The sequence below is a fragment of the Hyla sarda genome, unplaced genomic scaffold (genome assembly GCF_029499605.1).
Source record: "Hyla sarda isolate aHylSar1 unplaced genomic scaffold, aHylSar1.hap1 scaffold_272, whole genome shotgun sequence".
Lineage (NCBI taxonomy): Eukaryota > Metazoa > Chordata > Amphibia > Anura > Hylidae > Hyla > Hyla sarda.
In genome coordinates this window covers 155,301-172,075 of record NW_026609418.1, presented here as the reverse complement: position 1 = coordinate 172,075, position 16,775 = coordinate 155,301, and the positions used below count along the sequence as shown (strand labels likewise).

The 16,775-nt window shown below is 43.8% G+C and overlaps 5 non-coding genes across 5 annotated transcripts; all 5 read left to right on the top strand.

Annotated features, from left to right (window-relative positions):
- The first annotated feature begins 1,094 nt into the window (after positions 1 to 1,094).
- Positions 1,095 to 1,285, top strand: LOC130325559 (U2 spliceosomal RNA). The gene has a single exon (XR_008870354.1). It is a non-coding gene; the product is annotated as a U2 spliceosomal RNA (small nuclear RNA).
- A 2,085-nt stretch (positions 1,286 to 3,370) lies between these two features.
- On the top strand, positions 3,371 to 3,561 carry LOC130325557 (U2 spliceosomal RNA). Its single transcript, XR_008870353.1, has one exon. It is a non-coding gene; the product is annotated as a U2 spliceosomal RNA (small nuclear RNA).
- Positions 3,562 to 10,755: 7,194 nt separating this feature from the next.
- On the top strand, positions 10,756 to 10,955 carry LOC130325501 (U2 spliceosomal RNA). The gene has a single exon (XR_008870311.1). It is a non-coding gene; the product is annotated as a U2 spliceosomal RNA (small nuclear RNA).
- Positions 10,956 to 13,051: 2,096 nt separating this feature from the next.
- LOC130325556 (U2 spliceosomal RNA) lies at positions 13,052 to 13,242 on the top strand. The gene has a single exon (XR_008870352.1). It is a non-coding gene; the product is annotated as a U2 spliceosomal RNA (small nuclear RNA).
- Positions 13,243 to 15,338: 2,096 nt separating this feature from the next.
- Positions 15,339 to 15,529, top strand: LOC130325554 (U2 spliceosomal RNA). Its single transcript, XR_008870350.1, has one exon. It is a non-coding gene; the product is annotated as a U2 spliceosomal RNA (small nuclear RNA).
- Positions 15,530 to 16,775: the final 1,246 nt, after the last annotated feature.

Here is a 16,775-nt window from a genome sequence, read left to right as displayed (position 1 = left end):
GCATTGCTGCACTGATGGGGTATGCATTAGACGAAAAAAAAGAAGAAAAAGAAGAATAATACGCCCAGAAAAGAGGCGAAAAGGAGAAAAACGTAAAAAAACGTGAAAAAAAAGTAAGAGGAAGAGAAGGGAAAAAAAGGTGGAAATGGGTTTAAAAGTGATTTCGGCGGAGAAATATATATATATATATATATATATATATATATATATATATATATATACGCGCACACACACACATATATATAAACGTATTCTCCGTTGAGATATTGCAGCCGCTGCTGTGTCCAGGCCCAGGAGCCTTAGCACTGTGCTGTGATGTCACTCAATACCACTGACATCACTAGGTGTAAACAACATCTCTCCTTTGCTGTGTATGTGACTATGGAGCTGTTTGGTGATGTCGTCTATTATGGCCTTCATAGAAGCAACAGGAGATTGTTGCATCCATCTAGAACCCTCAGAACTACAGTGCTATGATGTCACTCACTTCCACAGGCCTTGCAGACTGTAAACAACAACAACCCAGCTTTGTTGTGTATGTAACCATAGGGATTTGTGATGTCACCTAGAACCTTCACAGCAGCGACAGCTTTATGAGGAGCATCAGCACTGCTCTGCCTGAGCAGAACCATCACCGCCATAGGTTGTCAAATAACCCGGGTTTAACCCACACAGGTAAGTCCAATGGGGTGCAGGCATGTCCTCTATGCTTACAGCTTCCCGTGGGTGTTGGTTTGATACCGTTTGGGGACAGCCAAGGAGGCATCTGCAGGCAACAAAGGTAGGTGTGTGCTTGTGTGTGTGTTTCCTATGCAGATCCTAAGCCCAGTGTCACATGCAAGTAGGAGGAGTAAGAAGGGTTCCTGGCAAATCCGGGTTATGGATTGCATTTAAAAAGGCCCCGTGGGAGTGCAATGGGCCCCTGTCTTGCTGCTTAGCAATAATGGTATGGGTTTAGGTTCTGCTGTGTGTACTGGTGGTTGACTGCCCCCCAGCCCAGAGTGTGCATGGAAAATTGTCTGGCAGCCTCCCTGACAGCAAGCAGTGATAGTGCCCATGAAGGGCACCTTGTTGGGCCCGCCCCTTTCACGGTTATCGCTTCTCGGCCTTTTGGCTAAGATCAAGTGTAGTATCTGTTCTTATCAGTTTAATATCTGATACGTCCCCTATCTGGGGACCATATATTAAATGGATTTTTGAGAACGGGGGCCGATTTCGAAGCTTGCTTCCGTCGCCCTATGCATTGACCCGATATGGCAGTATCTTCGGGTACAGTGCACCACCCCCTTACAGGGTTAAAAAGAAAGATTCCTACTTTCATTGCTACCTGCTTGCTGGCTAGCCAGCTAGCCAGCCCTGTGGGCCTTGCTGCTGCTGCAGCCAAAAAACAAAAGGTGGTGCTGCTGCTGCTTCTGCTGCTTCTGCTTCTGCTTCTGCTTGTGTCTGGCCGCTGTTGGAGCGTCCAGGCACAGGACTTCTGCTGCTGCTGACTAAATGGCCTCCTTAATTGGATCATTTGAGTAGCCAGCACACCTGTGCAGGTAGGGCATGACATGATAGGCAGCTGCCTTTTGATAGCGGGTGGGTGCTGAATGTTCCTAATTGACAAAATAAGATTAATGCTTATGAAGAAATATAAAATCTCATCCCTTCCCCAATATCGCGCCACACCCCTACCCCTTAATTCCCTGGTTGAACTTGATGGACATATGTCTTTTTTCGACCGTACTAACTATGTAACTATGTAACATAACATGGGGGGGGGGGGTCTCCTGGCTGTTCACACAGGTGTGTCATTGCTGTACATTGACCATGCATTGCTTCTGTGGTATTGCAAAGGCAAAGACAAATGCTTCCAGCCATCCATTGCACTAATGGATTGGTCATCAGCTGGCTGTCTATGTCCCGCATCAATATAGACCAAAGTACAGAGGGTTAGGCTATGCTATTGTGCACCTACCTGATGCATCAGAAGGTGCGAGGCCCTTGCTAAATTCTGTGCACAGACTTTGAGATCTATACTTTAGACTGTATCTAAACCTGCTCCAACATGGACTGACATTCTGGCCTACTTTCAGCCGATGCGACTTGTCTGTCGCTGAACAGTCGCTTTTTATGTATTCAGCACCTATGTATAATGTTGTAAAAATGCTCTAGAAGCTAAAGTCGCAGAAATGTCACACATATTTGGCCTGCAACTTTCTGTGCGACAAATTCAGACAGGAAAAATCAGTATAAATCCTTAGAAAATTATCCCCCAGTGTCTCCATCTGCTGGCGGTATTGAATAAGCATTGCTGCACTGATGGGGTATGCATTAGACGAAAAAAAAGAAGAAAAAGAAGAATAATACGCCCAGAAAAGAGGCGAAAAGGAGAAAAACGTAAAAAAACGTGAAAAAAAAGTAAGAGGAAGAGAAGGGAAAAAAAGGTGGAAATGGGTTTAAAAGTGATTTCGGCGGAGAAATATATATATATATATATATATATATATATATACGCGCACACACACACATATATATAAACGTATTCTCCGTTGAGATATTGCAGCCGCTGCTGTGTCCAGGCCCAGGAGCCTTAGCACTGTGCTGTGATGTCACTCAATACCACTGACATCACTAGGTGTAAACAACATCTCTCCTTTGCTGTGTATGTGACTATGGAGCTGTTTGGTGATGTCGTCTATTATGGCCTTCATAGAAGCAACAGGAGATTGTTGCATCCATCTAGAACCCTCAGAACTACAGTGCTATGATGTCACTCACTTCCACAGGCCTTGCAGAGTGTAAACAACAACAACCCAGCTTTGTTGTGTATGTAACCATAGGGATTTGTGATGTCACCTAGAACCTTCACAGCAGCGACAGCTTTATGAGGAGCATCAGCACTGCTCTGCCTGAGCAGAACCATCACCGCCATAGGTTGTCACATAACCCGGGTTTAACCCACACAGGTAAGTCCAATGGGGTGCAGGCATGTCCTCTATGCTTACAGCTTCCCGTGGGTGTTGGTTTGATACCGTTTGGGGACAGCCAAGGAGGCATCTGCAGGCAACAAAGGTAGGTGTGTGCTTGTGTGTGTGTTTCCTATGCAGATCCTAAGCCCAGTGTCACATGCAAGTAGGAGGAGTAAGAAGGGTTCCTGGCAAATCCGGGTTATGGATTGCATTTAAAAAGGCCCCGTGGGAGTGCAATGGGCCCCTGTCTTGCTGCTTAGCAATAATGGTATGGGTTTAGGTTCTGCTGTGTGTACTGGTGGTTGACTGCCCCCCAGCCCAGAGTGTGCATGGAAAATTGTCTGGCAGCCTCCCTGACAGCAAGCAGTGATAGTGCCCATGAAGGGCACCTTGTTGGGCCCGCCCCTTTCACGGTTATCGCTTCTCGGCCTTTTGGCTAAGATCAAGTGTAGTATCTGTTCTTATCAGTTTAATATCTGATACGTCCCCTATCTGGGGACCATATATTAAATGGATTTTTGAGAACGGGGGCCGATTTCGAAGCTTGCTTCCGTCGCCCTATGCATTGACCCGATATGGCAGTATCTTCGGGTACAGTGCACCACCCCCTTACAGGGTTAAAAAGAAAGATTCCTACTTTCATTGCTACCTGCTTGCTGGCTAGCCAGCTAGCCAGCCCTGTGGGCCTTGCTGCTGCTGCAGCCAAAAAACAAAAGGTGGTGCTGCTGCTGCTTCTGCTGCTTCTGCTTCTGCTTCTGCTTGTGTCTGGCCGCTGTTGGAGCGTCCAGGCACAGGACTTCTGCTGCTGCTGACTAAATGGCCTCCTTAATTGGATCATTTGAGTAGCCAGCACACCTGTGCAGGTAGGGCATGACATGATAGGCAGCTGCCTTGATAGCGGGTGGGTGCTGAATGTTCCTAATTGACAAAATAAGATTAATGCTTATGAAGAAATATAAAATCTCATCCCTTCCCCAATATCGCGCCACACCCCTACCCCTTAATTCCCTGGTTGAACTTGATGGACATATGTCTTTTTTCGACCGTACTAACTATGTAACTATGTAACATAACATGGGGGGGGGGGGGGGTCTCCTGGCTGTTCACACAGGTGTGTCATTGCTGTACATTGACCATGCATTGCTTCTGTGGTATTGCAAAGGCAAAGACAAATGCTTCCAGCCATCCATTGCACTAATGGATTGGTCATCAGCTGGCTGTCTATGTCCCGCATCAATATAGACCAAAGTACAGAGGGTTAGGCTATGCTATTGTGCACCTACCTGATGCATCAGAAGGTGCGAGGCCCTTGCTAAATTCTGTGCACAGACTTTGAGATCTATACTTTAGACTGTATCTAAACCTGCTCCAACATGGACTGACATTCTGGCCTACTTTCAGCCGATGCGACTTGTCTGTCGCTGAACAGTCGCTTTTTATGTATTCAGCACCTATGTATAATGTTGTAAAAATGCTCTAGAAGCTAAAGTCGCAGAAATGTCACACATATTTGGCCTGCAACTTTCTGTGCGACAAATTCAGACAGGAAAAATCAGTATAAATCCTTAGAAAATTATCCCCCAGTGTCTCCATCTGCTGGCGGTATTGAATAAGCATTGCTGCACTGATGGGGTATGCATTAGACGAAAAAAAAGAAGAAAAAGAAGAATAATACGCCCAGAAAAGAGGCGAAAAGGAGAAAAACGTAAAAAAACGTGAAAAAAAAGTAAGAGGAAGAGAAGGGAAAAAAAGGTGGAAATGGGTTTAAAAGTGATTTCGGCGGAGAAATATATATATATATATATATATATATATATATATATATATACGCGCACACACACACATATATATAAACGTATTCTCCGTTGAGATATTGCAGCCGCTGCTGTGTCCAGGCCCAGGAGCCTTAGCACTGTGCTGTGATGTCACTCAATACCACTGACATCACTAGGTGTAAACAACATCTCTCCTTTGCTGTGTATGTGACTATGGAGCTGTTTGGTGATGTCGTCTATTATGGCCTTCATAGAAGCAACAGGAGATTGTTGCATCCATCTAGAACCCTCAGAACTACAGTGCTATGATGTCACTCACTTCCACAGGCCTTGCAGAGTGTAAACAACAACAACCCAGCTTTGTTGTGTATGTAACCATAGGGATTTGTGATGTCACCTAGAACCTTCACAGCAGCGACAGCTTTATGAGGAGCATCAGCACTGCTCTGCCTGAGCAGAACCATCACCGCCATAGGTTGTCAAATAACCCGGGTTTAACCCACACAGGTAAGTCCAATGGGGTGCAGGCATGTCCTCTATGCTTACAGCTTCCCGTGGGTGTTGGTTTGATACCGTTTGGGGACAGCCAAGGAGGCATCTGCAGGCAACAAAGGTAGGTGTGTGCTTGTGTGTGTGTTTCCTATGCAGATCCTAAGCCCAGTGTCACATGCAAGTAGGAGGAGTAAGAAGGGTTCCTGGCAAGTCCGGGTTATGGATTGCATTTAAAAAGGCCCCGTGGGAGTGCAATGGGCCCCTGTCTTGCTGCTTAGCAATAATGGTATGGGTTTAGGTTCTGCTGTGTGTACTGGTGGTTGACTGCCCCCCAGCCCAGAGTGTGCATGGAAAATTGTCTGGCAGTCTCCCTGACAGCAAGCAGTGATAGTGCCCATGAAGGGCACCTTGTTGGGCCCGCCCCTTTCACGGTTATCGCTTCTCGGCCTTTTGGCTAAGATCCTGTGCGGTTTACCGGGCAGGGTAGGAGTCGGAAGGGGTGGTGATCGGGGCCCTCTTTTGCGGGGGGGCCCTGGATTGTTACTGGGTTGCGATAGTGGGTATCTTAACCTGCAAAAATGAGCGGAGAGAGGACTCGAGGACTCGAGGATACGGTGCGGATTTACGTTCCTGGCGAACACCGGGGGACGATTGGATTGGATCAAGTTGTGCTGGAGATTCTTCGCAAGCTCCAGTACCTTCAGGTATGGCATGTAATCGCTATGCAAGACTTCCCTAGGCAAGGGATTTACGATATAACCTTTTATGATTCTGAGGTTTGCCAGAGGGTCTACATGGACTTAGAAGTGATGAAGAGGAGGAATGAGCCAGCTATAATGAGTAAGGTGAAAGTGGAGCCATTATTCATGAATATGTCTAAGGTTGTTATAGTCCATATGTACAACCCGAAGGTTTCGGATGAGATGGTGACCAATTTTTTGTACCGATATTGTGATGAAGTTAAATTTCTTGGAAGACTCAAGAACAGACATGGGTACTTTAATTGTAAAAGGAAATTTGTTGTAAAATTTAAAAAGGACGAAGGAATGGAAGAGGGAAGGAAGAGTATACCACAGGTATTTTCTATTGGAGGAGAAAGAGGTTTTTGTTTTTATGAAGGACAGTTGCAGTACTGTAGACGTTGTCACGCTTATGGACATGTACAGGAGTCTTGCCCTGAGCAAGGAGTATGCTGCAGGAATTGTGGGAAATCAGGTCACAACTCGGGTGAATGTACTGAGAAGAAAACGTGTGATATCTGTGGTAGTGAGGAGCATTTGGCTAGAGGATGCAGTTTATGGTATAGAAAGAAAATGAGCTATGCTGACGCAGCAGGAAATAGAAGAGAGGAAAGAGGAGAAAGGCCATTTCCACGTGTTTTTGGTGTGAATGCTGAGGTGACTCAGGTGATTGACGAGAACTCTGTAAAAGGGAGTGCAGCAGGTGTGACAGTGCAGCACATGAATACTCAGGAAAAATCTGGAAAAGGGGAGGAGGGTGACTCCACTGGTGTGCATTGTGAGGAGACTGGTGTTGGTGAAGAGTTTACTGAGGTCAGTAAGAAGAAAGCACGTAAAGGGAAAAAAGAGAAAGTGGTGGAGAGTGTGGAGACTGTGTGTAGGGAGGTTCCCCCATGTGAAGAAACAATTGAGGATTTTGAATGCCCAAACCCAGTGGTGGGGGAGGAGGAGGGGATGGAGTTTCAGGAGAATGAGAGTGAGAGATCCCTAACACCTGGGCAGAGGGTGATTAGTGGGGAGGAGAATGTAACATCTGAAGAGGAGGAGAAGGAGGAGGAGGAGGGGGAAGATGAAGATGAAGATGCAAATGGAGGCTTTCAAGGTAAAAGTAAAAGGTGTAAGAAAGGGAGTTGGTCAGGGGATCAGACGGATCCTGTGTATGGAGGTGAGAAAATGATGGACAGGGACTCTCAAGTGGGGTCGCCTGATTGCTATGGGATGCTGCTAAGGAAGGTTGAAGGTCAGAATACTAACTTCTAGTTAAAATGGATGTTAAGAAAATGGATTGCCTTCTTTCCTTTTTAATGGCATTGGTTGTGGCTACTCTTAATGTTCGGAGTATAGGAACAACCATCAGAAGAGCAGCAGTTTTTGATTTTTTGGAGAATGTGAAGGGAGATATATTTTGTTTACAGGAGTGTGCAATTAAGTCTGCACCTTATGTAGATGAATGGAAGAGAGGGCAGTCTTTTTGGTCTACATGCACAGAGAATAAAAATGAAGGTGTGGGGATTTTATTGTGTAACAGGGACATTAAAGTTTTAAATTGCCAAGTTTTAGTACCAGGTCGTTGTATGGTTTTAAATTTTCAGTTTTTAGGCCAGAGAATGAGAGTTTTTAATGTATATGCGCCAGCAGAAAAACAGGCACGTGTGTTATTTTTAGAGTCTCTTAAACTTTTTATTCCTGGTCGTGATGGTACTATTATTGTTGGTGATTTTAACTGCATTAGATCCGTCAATGATCGTGAGAGCTCTGCTAAGGTTAGAACTGATATTACTTCAAATGTTTTAAACCAAATTATTCAAGACTTACATTATTCTGATGTTGGACTGATGGTTAGCACTGATGAAAGATACACCTATATATCAGATAGTGGCCGCTGTAAATCCCGGATTGATTACATTCTTGTCTCTGAGGGGATTAAGGTGGTCCGGTGCAATCAAATGATGTCAACTTTCTCAGATCATAAGATGGTGTCGGCAGAAATAAGTATTGCAGAGTCCTTTCATTTTGGTAGAGGGCTCTGGAAATTAAATGTAAGTCTATTAGAAGATGAAGAAGTAATGGCCGGTTTTAAAGATTTTTTTTTATCTTGTACTTCTAAACAATCTGTTTTTAGTAATGTTTTAGCTTGGTGGGATTGGGCAAAAAGTGAGTTTGCTAAGTATTTTAAGTTCATTTGCATAAGGAGGGCACAAGAAAAGAGGAGGGGTTATGAAAGGCTTATCTCACGTTTAGAAACTCTCTTTAAGTTTAAACATGTTGGTGTGGAGGTGGAGGAGGAAATTGAGAAGGTGAAAATTGAGATGAAGAACAGGTTGTTGGAAAGAGGTAGAAATATTGTTTTTAAATCCAAAGTTCAACATTTGGAGGAAAATGAACAATGTACAAGATATTTCTTTAAAAAATGTTTTAATGCTAGGGGTGTTTTTAAGTCTGTTTTAACTCCTACAGGGGAAGTTGTTGGTGATGAGATGGTGAAGGAGATTGGCAGATTTTATGAAACACTTTTTAGTAATAAGAGCAGAGCCAGTGAGACGGAGATGAATGATTATTGTAATATTTTAGAGAATAATGTCCCTGAAGGAAAAAGTGCATTTTTAATTGAGGAAGTTTGTGAAGGGGAGATCAAGCAGGCTCTGGACAAGACAGCGAAAGGGAAGACACCGGGCTGTGATGGCCTCCCCTTTGAGTTTTATTCAGTTTTTTGGCATATTTTAAAGCAAGATTTTACACGGGTGGTGCAATATGTTTTTAACTCAGGTATTTTAGCGGAGTCTATGAAGAAAGGAGTTATTACCTTGATACATAAGAAAGGTGATGAAAGAGATTTGAAAAACTGGAGGCCGATCACATTATTGAATACAGATTATAAGATCATTGCAAAGATTGTGGCGAACAGGATGAGTGACATAGTTGAGCACCTTGTTGGAGAATACCAAGTTTGTGCAGTGCCAAATAGGAGAATAACTGATAATTTATTAGTTTTAAGAGACTCTATTTATTATAGTAATTTTAATAAGAATGCACTTTTTGTGGAATCCATTGATTTTGAAAAAGCTTATGACAGAGTTGCTCATGATTTTTTGTTTATGGTTTTAAAGCATATGGGTATTCCTGAGAAGCTACTGTTTGTGATTAAAAGTTTTTATTATGGGGCAACAAGTCAGATTTTAGTCAATGGACATGTGGGGCCGGGTTTTAATATTTTATCAGGAGTACGACAGGGATGCCCACTCTCCCCAATTTTATTCATTTGTGTCATTGAGGCCTTGCTCAAAAATGTACAGAAGGACAAATGTGTGAGTGGTGTTTTTATCCCGGGAAGTAATGGAAGGAATTTGAAGGTTTTAAGTTACATGGATGATGTGGTTTTTACTTGCACTTCCCAAGCTGATCTTAATAGAGTGAATTTGCATGTAAAGATTTTTTGTTGTATTGCTGGTATGAAAGTCAATTGGGGGAAGTGCCAATTGAGTAATTTTGGAAAGCAAGGAAAAGTGGTGGTGGATGGCGTGGATGAGAAGGAAGATATTGAAGTGTTAGGGGTTGTTTTTGAAAAAAATCTAAAAGGAGGGAAAAGTTATGAGAAGTTGGAGGAGAAGATAGAGAAGAAATTATCTTTTTGGAAATTGAGAAACTTGTCCCTTAAAGGTAAAGTTCTGATTTTAAAGGCAGTAATTTTGCCACTACTATTATATACTGCAATGGTTTTCCCACCCGGCAAATTATGGACCAGAAGGATGACAAGGAAGTTGTTTATTTTTTTCTGGGGTTCAAAGATGGAAAAGATGAAGAGGGAGGAAGTGATGAAGAGCGTGAAGAAAGGCGGATATAATTTCCCGGATATTAATCTGTTTTTAAAGACTCATTACTTTCTTTTAATTTATAAAGTGTCTCAGTGCAATAATTGGGTGGCAGACATGAGCAGGTATTTGGCAGGATGGTTGTTTTCCAAATGGGGCTGGTGTGAGAAGGATCTGAGGAGACCAATAGCGCAAGTTATACCTACCTTCTATGTGGTTCTCAGATCTTTCAGTGATCAATTTGGTTTGAGTTCCCTGGGAAAACCTGAGAAAAAGAAAATTGAAAATGAAATAAGAAAAAATGAGAGATTATATGAAGTACCATTCTGCACTACTGCTCAGTCTGTGAAGATCTGGAATCTTTTTAATGTTAGAGGATTATCCAATAGACAGAGAGATGTAAACTGGATGACTTTTCATGGCTGCCTCCCAACCAGAGCTTTCCTGAATGGACGAGGAATAAGAGTGAGCGAGAAATGTCCAAGAGAGGGTTGTGGAGGCAGGGAGGATACAGTGCACTTATTTTGGAACTGTTTTTATGCAAGAGAATTTTTTATGCTTCTACAGAGGTTTTTTTCTGCAATCACGGGATATGTTGATTTTAATTTTGAGAAGATTTTTATTGGTCAGGATTTTAGCAGGAGAGAGGACACACGTGAAAGCTGGATTGTATTTTCTGTTTTTAAAGAAGTTTTATGGGATTCTAGAAACCTGCTTGTTTTTAAAAATGTGTGTATTTCTCCAAGGGAGTTGAAGAGACTTTTTTTTGGAAGGTTGTTTATTATTTTTCTATTTGACAAGAAGAGAATGGGAGAGGAAGAGGCTGAAAAGATTTGGAGATACAAGGAATGGAGAAAGTTGTAAGTATCCTGATCAAGGTTTTGAATTTGTGCTTCTCTTATAGTTTTCTTATTGAGATATTTTTCCGCATGATGTTTTTTCAGACTTTGTTTAGAAGTGATGAGTTTTGGTAGGTGACCTGATGATCGCTTGAACAATAGTCTGTAACTGAGGAAAAAAAAAAAAAAAAAATCTGTTCTTATCAGTTTAATATCTGATACGTCCCCTATCTGGGGACCATATATTAAATGGATTTTTGAGAACGGGGGCCGATTTCGAAGCTTGCTTCCGTCGCCCTATGCATTGACCCGATATGGCAGTATCTTCGGGTACAGTGCACCACCCCCTTACAGGGTTAAAAAGAAAGATTCCTACTTTCATTGCTACCTGCTTGCTGGCTAGCCAGCTAGCCAGCCCTGTTGGCCTTGCTGCTGCTGCAGCCAAAAAACAAAAGGTGGTGCTGCTGCTGCTTCTGCTGCTTCTGCTTCTGCTTGTGTCTGGCCGCTGTTGGAGCGTCCAGGCACAGGACTTCTGCTGCTGCTGACTAAATGGCCTCCTTAATTGGATCATTTGAGTAGCCAGCACACCTGTGCAGGTAGGGCATGACATGATAGGCAGCTGCCTTGATAGCGGGTGGGTGCTGAATGTTCCTAATTGACAAAATAAGATTAATGCTTATGAAGAAATATAAAATCTCATCCCTTCCCCAATATCGCGCCACACCCCTACCCCTTAATTCCCTGGTTGAACTTGATGGACATATGTCTTTTTTCGACCGTACTAACTATGTAACTATGTAACATAACATGGGGGGGGGGGGGGTCTCCTGGCTGTTCACACAGGTGTGTCATTGCTGTACATTGACCATGCATTGCTTCTGTGGTATTGCAAAGGCAAAGACAAATGCTTCCAGCCATCCATTGCACTAATGGATTGGTCATCAGCTGGCTGTCTATGTCCCGCATCAATATAGACCAAAGTACAGAGGGTTAGGCTATGCTATTGTGCACCTACCTGATGCATCAGAAGGTGCGAGGCCCTTGCTAAATTCTGTGCACAGACTTTGAGATCTATACTTTAGACTGTATCTAAACCTGCTCCAACATGGACTGACATTCTGGCCTACTTTCAGCCGATGCGACTTGTCTGTCGCTGAACAGTCGCTTTTTATGTATTCAGCACCTATGTATAATGTTGTAAAAATGCTCTAGAAGCTAAAGTCGCAGAAATGTCACACATATTTGGCCTGCAACTTTCTGTGCGACAAATTCAGACAGGAAAAATCAGTATAAATCCTTAGAAAATTATCCCCCAGTGTCTCCATCTGCTGGCGGTATTGAATAAGCATTGCTGCACTGATGGGGTATGCATTAGACGAAAAAAAAGAAGAAAAAGAAGAATAATACGCCCAGAAAAGAGGCGAAAAGGAGAAAAACGTAAAAAAACGTGAAAAAAAAGGTAAGAGGAAGAGAAGGGAAAAAAAGGTGGAAATGGGTTTAAAAGTGATTTCGGCGGAGAAATATATATATATATATATATATATATATATATATATATATATATATATACGCGCACACACACACATATATATAAACGTATTCTCCGTTGAGATATTGCAGCCGCTGCTGTGTCCAGGCCCAGGAGCCTTAGCACTGTGCTGTGATGTCACTCAATACCACTGACATCACTAGGTGTAAACAACATCTCTCCTTTGCTGTGTATGTGACTATGGAGCTGTTTGGTGATGTCGTCTATTATGGCCTTCATAGAAGCAACAGGAGATTGTTGCATCCATCTAGAACCCTCAGAACTACAGTGCTATGATGTCACTCACTTCCACAGGCCTTGCAGACTGTAAACAACAACAACCCAGCTTTGTTGTGTATGTAACCATAGGGATTTGTGATGTCACCTAGAACCTTCACAGCAGCGACAGCTTTATGAGGAGCATCAGCACTGCTCTGCCTGAGCAGAACCATCACCGCCATAGGTTGTCAAATAACCCGGGTTTAACCCACACAGGTAAGTCCAATGGGGTGCAGGCATGTCCTCTATGCTTACAGCTTCCCGTGGGTGTTGGTTTGATACCGTTTGGGGACAGCCAAGGAGGCATCTGCAGGCAACAAAGGTAGGTGTGTGCTTGTGTGTGTGTTTCCTATGCAGATCCTAAGCCCGGTGTCACATGCAAGTAGGAGGAGTAAGAAGGGTTCCTGGCAAATCCGGGTTATGGATTGCATTTAAAAAGGCCCCGTGGGAGTGCAATGGGCCCCTGTCTTGCTGCTTAGCAATAATGGTATGGGTTTAGGTTCTGCTGTGTGTACTGGTGGTTGACTGCCCCCCAGCCCAGAGTGTGCATGGAAAATTGTCTGGCAGCCTCCCTGACAGCAAGCAGTGATAGTGCCCATGAAGGGCACCTTGTTGGGCCCGCCCCTTTCACGGTTATCGCTTCTCGGCCTTTTGGCTAAGATCAAGTGTAGTATCTGTTCTTATCAGTTTAATATCTGATACGTCCCCTATCTGGGGACCATATATTAAATGGATTTTTGAGAACGGGGGCCGATTTCGAAGCTTGCTTCCGTCGCCCTATGCATTGACCCGATATGGCAGTATCTTCGGGTACAGTGCACCACCCCCTTACAGGGTTAAAAAGAAAGATTCCTACTTTCATTGCTACCTGCTTGCTGGCTAGCCAGCTAGCCAGCCCTGTGGGCCTTGCTGCTGCTGCAGCCAAAAAACAAAAGGTGGTGCTGCTGCTGCTTCTGCTGCTTCTGCTTCTGCTTGTGTCTGGCCGCTGTTGGAGCGTCCAGGCACAGGACTTCTGCTGCTGCTGACTAAATGGCCTCCTTAATTGGATCATTTGAGTAGCCAGCACACCTGTGCAGGTAGGGCATGACATGATAGGCAGCTGCCTTGATAGCGGGTGGGTGCTGAATGTTCCTAATTGACAAAATAAGATTAATGCTTATAAAGAAATATAAAATCTCATCCCTTCCCCAATATCGCGCCACACCCCTACCCCTTAATTCCCTGGTTGAACTTGATGGACATATGTCTTTTTTCGACCGTACTAACTATGTAACTATGTAACATAACATGGGGGGGGGGGGGTCTCCTGGCTGTTCACACAGGTGTGTCATTGCTGTACATTGACCATGCATTGCTTCTGTGGTATTGCAAAGGCAAAGACAAATGCTTCCAGCCATCCATTGCACTAATGGATTGGTCATCAGCTGGCTGTCTATGTCCCGCATCAATATAGACCAAAGTACAGAGGGTTAGGCTATGCTATTGTGCACCTACCTGATGCATCAGAAGGTGCGAGGCCCTTGCTAAATTCTGTGCACAGACTTTGAGATCTATACTTTAGACTGTATCTAAACCTGCTCCAACATGGACTGACATTCTGGCCTACTTTCAGCCGATGCGACTTGTCTGTCGCTGAACAGTCGCTTTTTATGTATTCAGCACCTATGTATAATGTTGTAAAAATGCTCTAGAAGCTAAAGTCGCAGAAATGTCACACATATTTGGCCTGCAACTTTCTGTGCGACAAATTCAGACAGGAAAAATCAGTATAAATCCTTAGAAAATTATCCCCCAGTGTCTCCATCTGCTGGCGGTATTGAATAAGCATTGCTGCACTGATGGGGTATGCATTAGACGAAAAAAAAGAAGAAAAAGAAGAATAATACGCCCAGAAAAGAGGCGAAAAGGAGAAAAACGTAAAAAAACGTGAAAAAAAAGTAAGAGGAAGAGAAGGGAAAAAAAGGTGGAAATGGGTTTAAAAGTGATTTCGGCGGAGAAATATATATATATATATATATATATATATATATATATATATATATATATATACGCGCACACACACACATATATATAAACGTATTCTCCGTTGAGATATTGCAGCCGCTGCTGTGTCCAGGCCCAGGAGCCTTAGCACTGTGCTGTGATGTCACTCAATACCACTGACATCACTAGGTGTAAACAACATCTCTCCTTTGCTGTGTATGTGACTATGGAGCTGTTTGGTGATGTCGTCTATTATGGCCTTCATAGAAGCAACAGGAGATTGTTGCATCCATCTAGAACCCTCAGAACTACAGTGCTATGATGTCACTCACTTCCACAGGCCTTGCAGACTGTAAACAACAACAACCCAGCTTTGTTGTGTATGTAACCATAGGGATTTGTGATGTCACCTAGAACCTTCACAGCAGCGACAGCTTTATGAGGAGCATCAGCACTGCTCTGCCTGAGCAGAACCATCACCGCCATAGGTTGTCAAATAACCCGGGTTTAACCCACACAGGTAAGTCCAATGGGGTGCAGGCATGTCCTCTATGCTTACAGCTTCCCGTGGGTGTTGGTTTGATACCGTTTGGGGACAGCCAAGGAGGCATCTGCAGGCAACAAAGGTAGGTGTGTGCTTGTGTGTGTGTTTCCTATGCAGATCCTAAGCCCGGTGTCACATGCAAGTAGGAGGAGTAAGAAGGGTTCCTGGCAAATCCGGGTTATGGATTGCATTTAAAAAGGCCCCGTGGGAGTGCAATGGGCCCCTGTCTTGCTGCTTAGCAATAATGGTATGGGTTTAGGTTCTGCTGTGTGTACTGGTGGTTGACTGCCCCCCAGCCCAGAGTGTGCATGGAAAATTGTCTGGCAGCCTCCCTGACAGCAAGCAGTGATAGTGCCCATGAAGGGCACCTTGTTGGGCCCGCCCCTTTCACGGTTATCGCTTCTCGGCCTTTTGGCTAAGATCAAGTGTAGTATCTGTTCTTATCAGTTTAATATCTGATACGTCCCCTATCTGGGGACCATATATTAAATGGATTTTTGAGAACGGGGGCCGATTTCGAAGCTTGCTTCCGTCGCCCTATGCATTGACCCGATATGGCAGTATCTTCGGGTACAGTGCACCACCCCCTTACAGGGTTAAAAAGAAAGATTCCTACTTTCATTGCTACCTGCTTGCTGGCTAGCCAGCTAGCCAGCCCTGTGGGCCTTGCTGCTGCTGCAGCCAAAAAACAAAAGGTGGTGCTGCTGCTGCTTCTGCTGCTTCTGCTTCTGCTTGTGTCTGGCCGCTGTTGGAGCGTCCAGGCACAGGACTTCTGCTGCTGCTGACTAAATGGCCTCCTTAATTGGATCATTTGAGTAGCCAGCACACCTGTGCAGGTAGGGCATGACATGATAGGCAGCTGCCTTGATAGCGGGTGGGTGCTGAATGTTCCTAATTGACAAAATAAGATTAATGCTTATGAAGAAATATAAAATCTCATCCCTTCCCCAATATCGCGCCACACCCCTACCCCTTAATTCCCTGGTTGAACTTGATGGACATATGTCTTTTTTCGACCGTACTAACTATGTAACTATGTAACATAACATGGGGGGGGGGTCTCCTGGCTGTTCACACAGGTGTGTCATTGCTGTACATTGACCATGCATTGCTTCTGTGGTATTGCAAAGGCAAAGACAAATGCTTCCAGCCATCCATTGCACTAATGGATTGGTCATCAGCTGGCTGTCTATGTCCCGCATCAATATAGACCAAAGTACAGAGGGTTAGGCTATGCTATTGTGCACCTACCTGATGCATCAGAAGGTGCGAGGCCCTTGCTAAATTCTGTGCACAGACTTTGAGATCTATACTTTAGACTGTATCTAAACCTGCTCCAACATGGACTGACATTCTGGCCTACTTTCAGCCGATGCGACTTGTCTGTCGCTGAACAGTCGCTTTTTATGTATTCAGCACCTATGTATAATGTTGTAAAAATGCTCTAGAAGCTAAAGTCGCAGAAATGTCACACATATTTGGCCTGCAACTTTCTGTGCGACAAATTCAGACAGGAAAAATCAGTATAAATCCTTAGAAAATTATCCCCCAGTGTCTCCATCTGCTGGCGGTATTGAATAAGCATTGCTGCACTGATGGGGTATGCATTAGACGAAAAAAAAGAAGAAAAAGAAGAATAATACGCCCAGAAAAGAGGCGAAAAGGAGAAAAACGTAAAAAAACTTGAAAAAAAAGTAAGAGGAAGAGAAGGGAAAAAAAGGTGGAAATGGGTTTAAAAGTGATTTCGGCGGAGAAATATATATATATATATATATATATATATATATATATATATATATACGCGCACACACACACATATATATAAACGTATT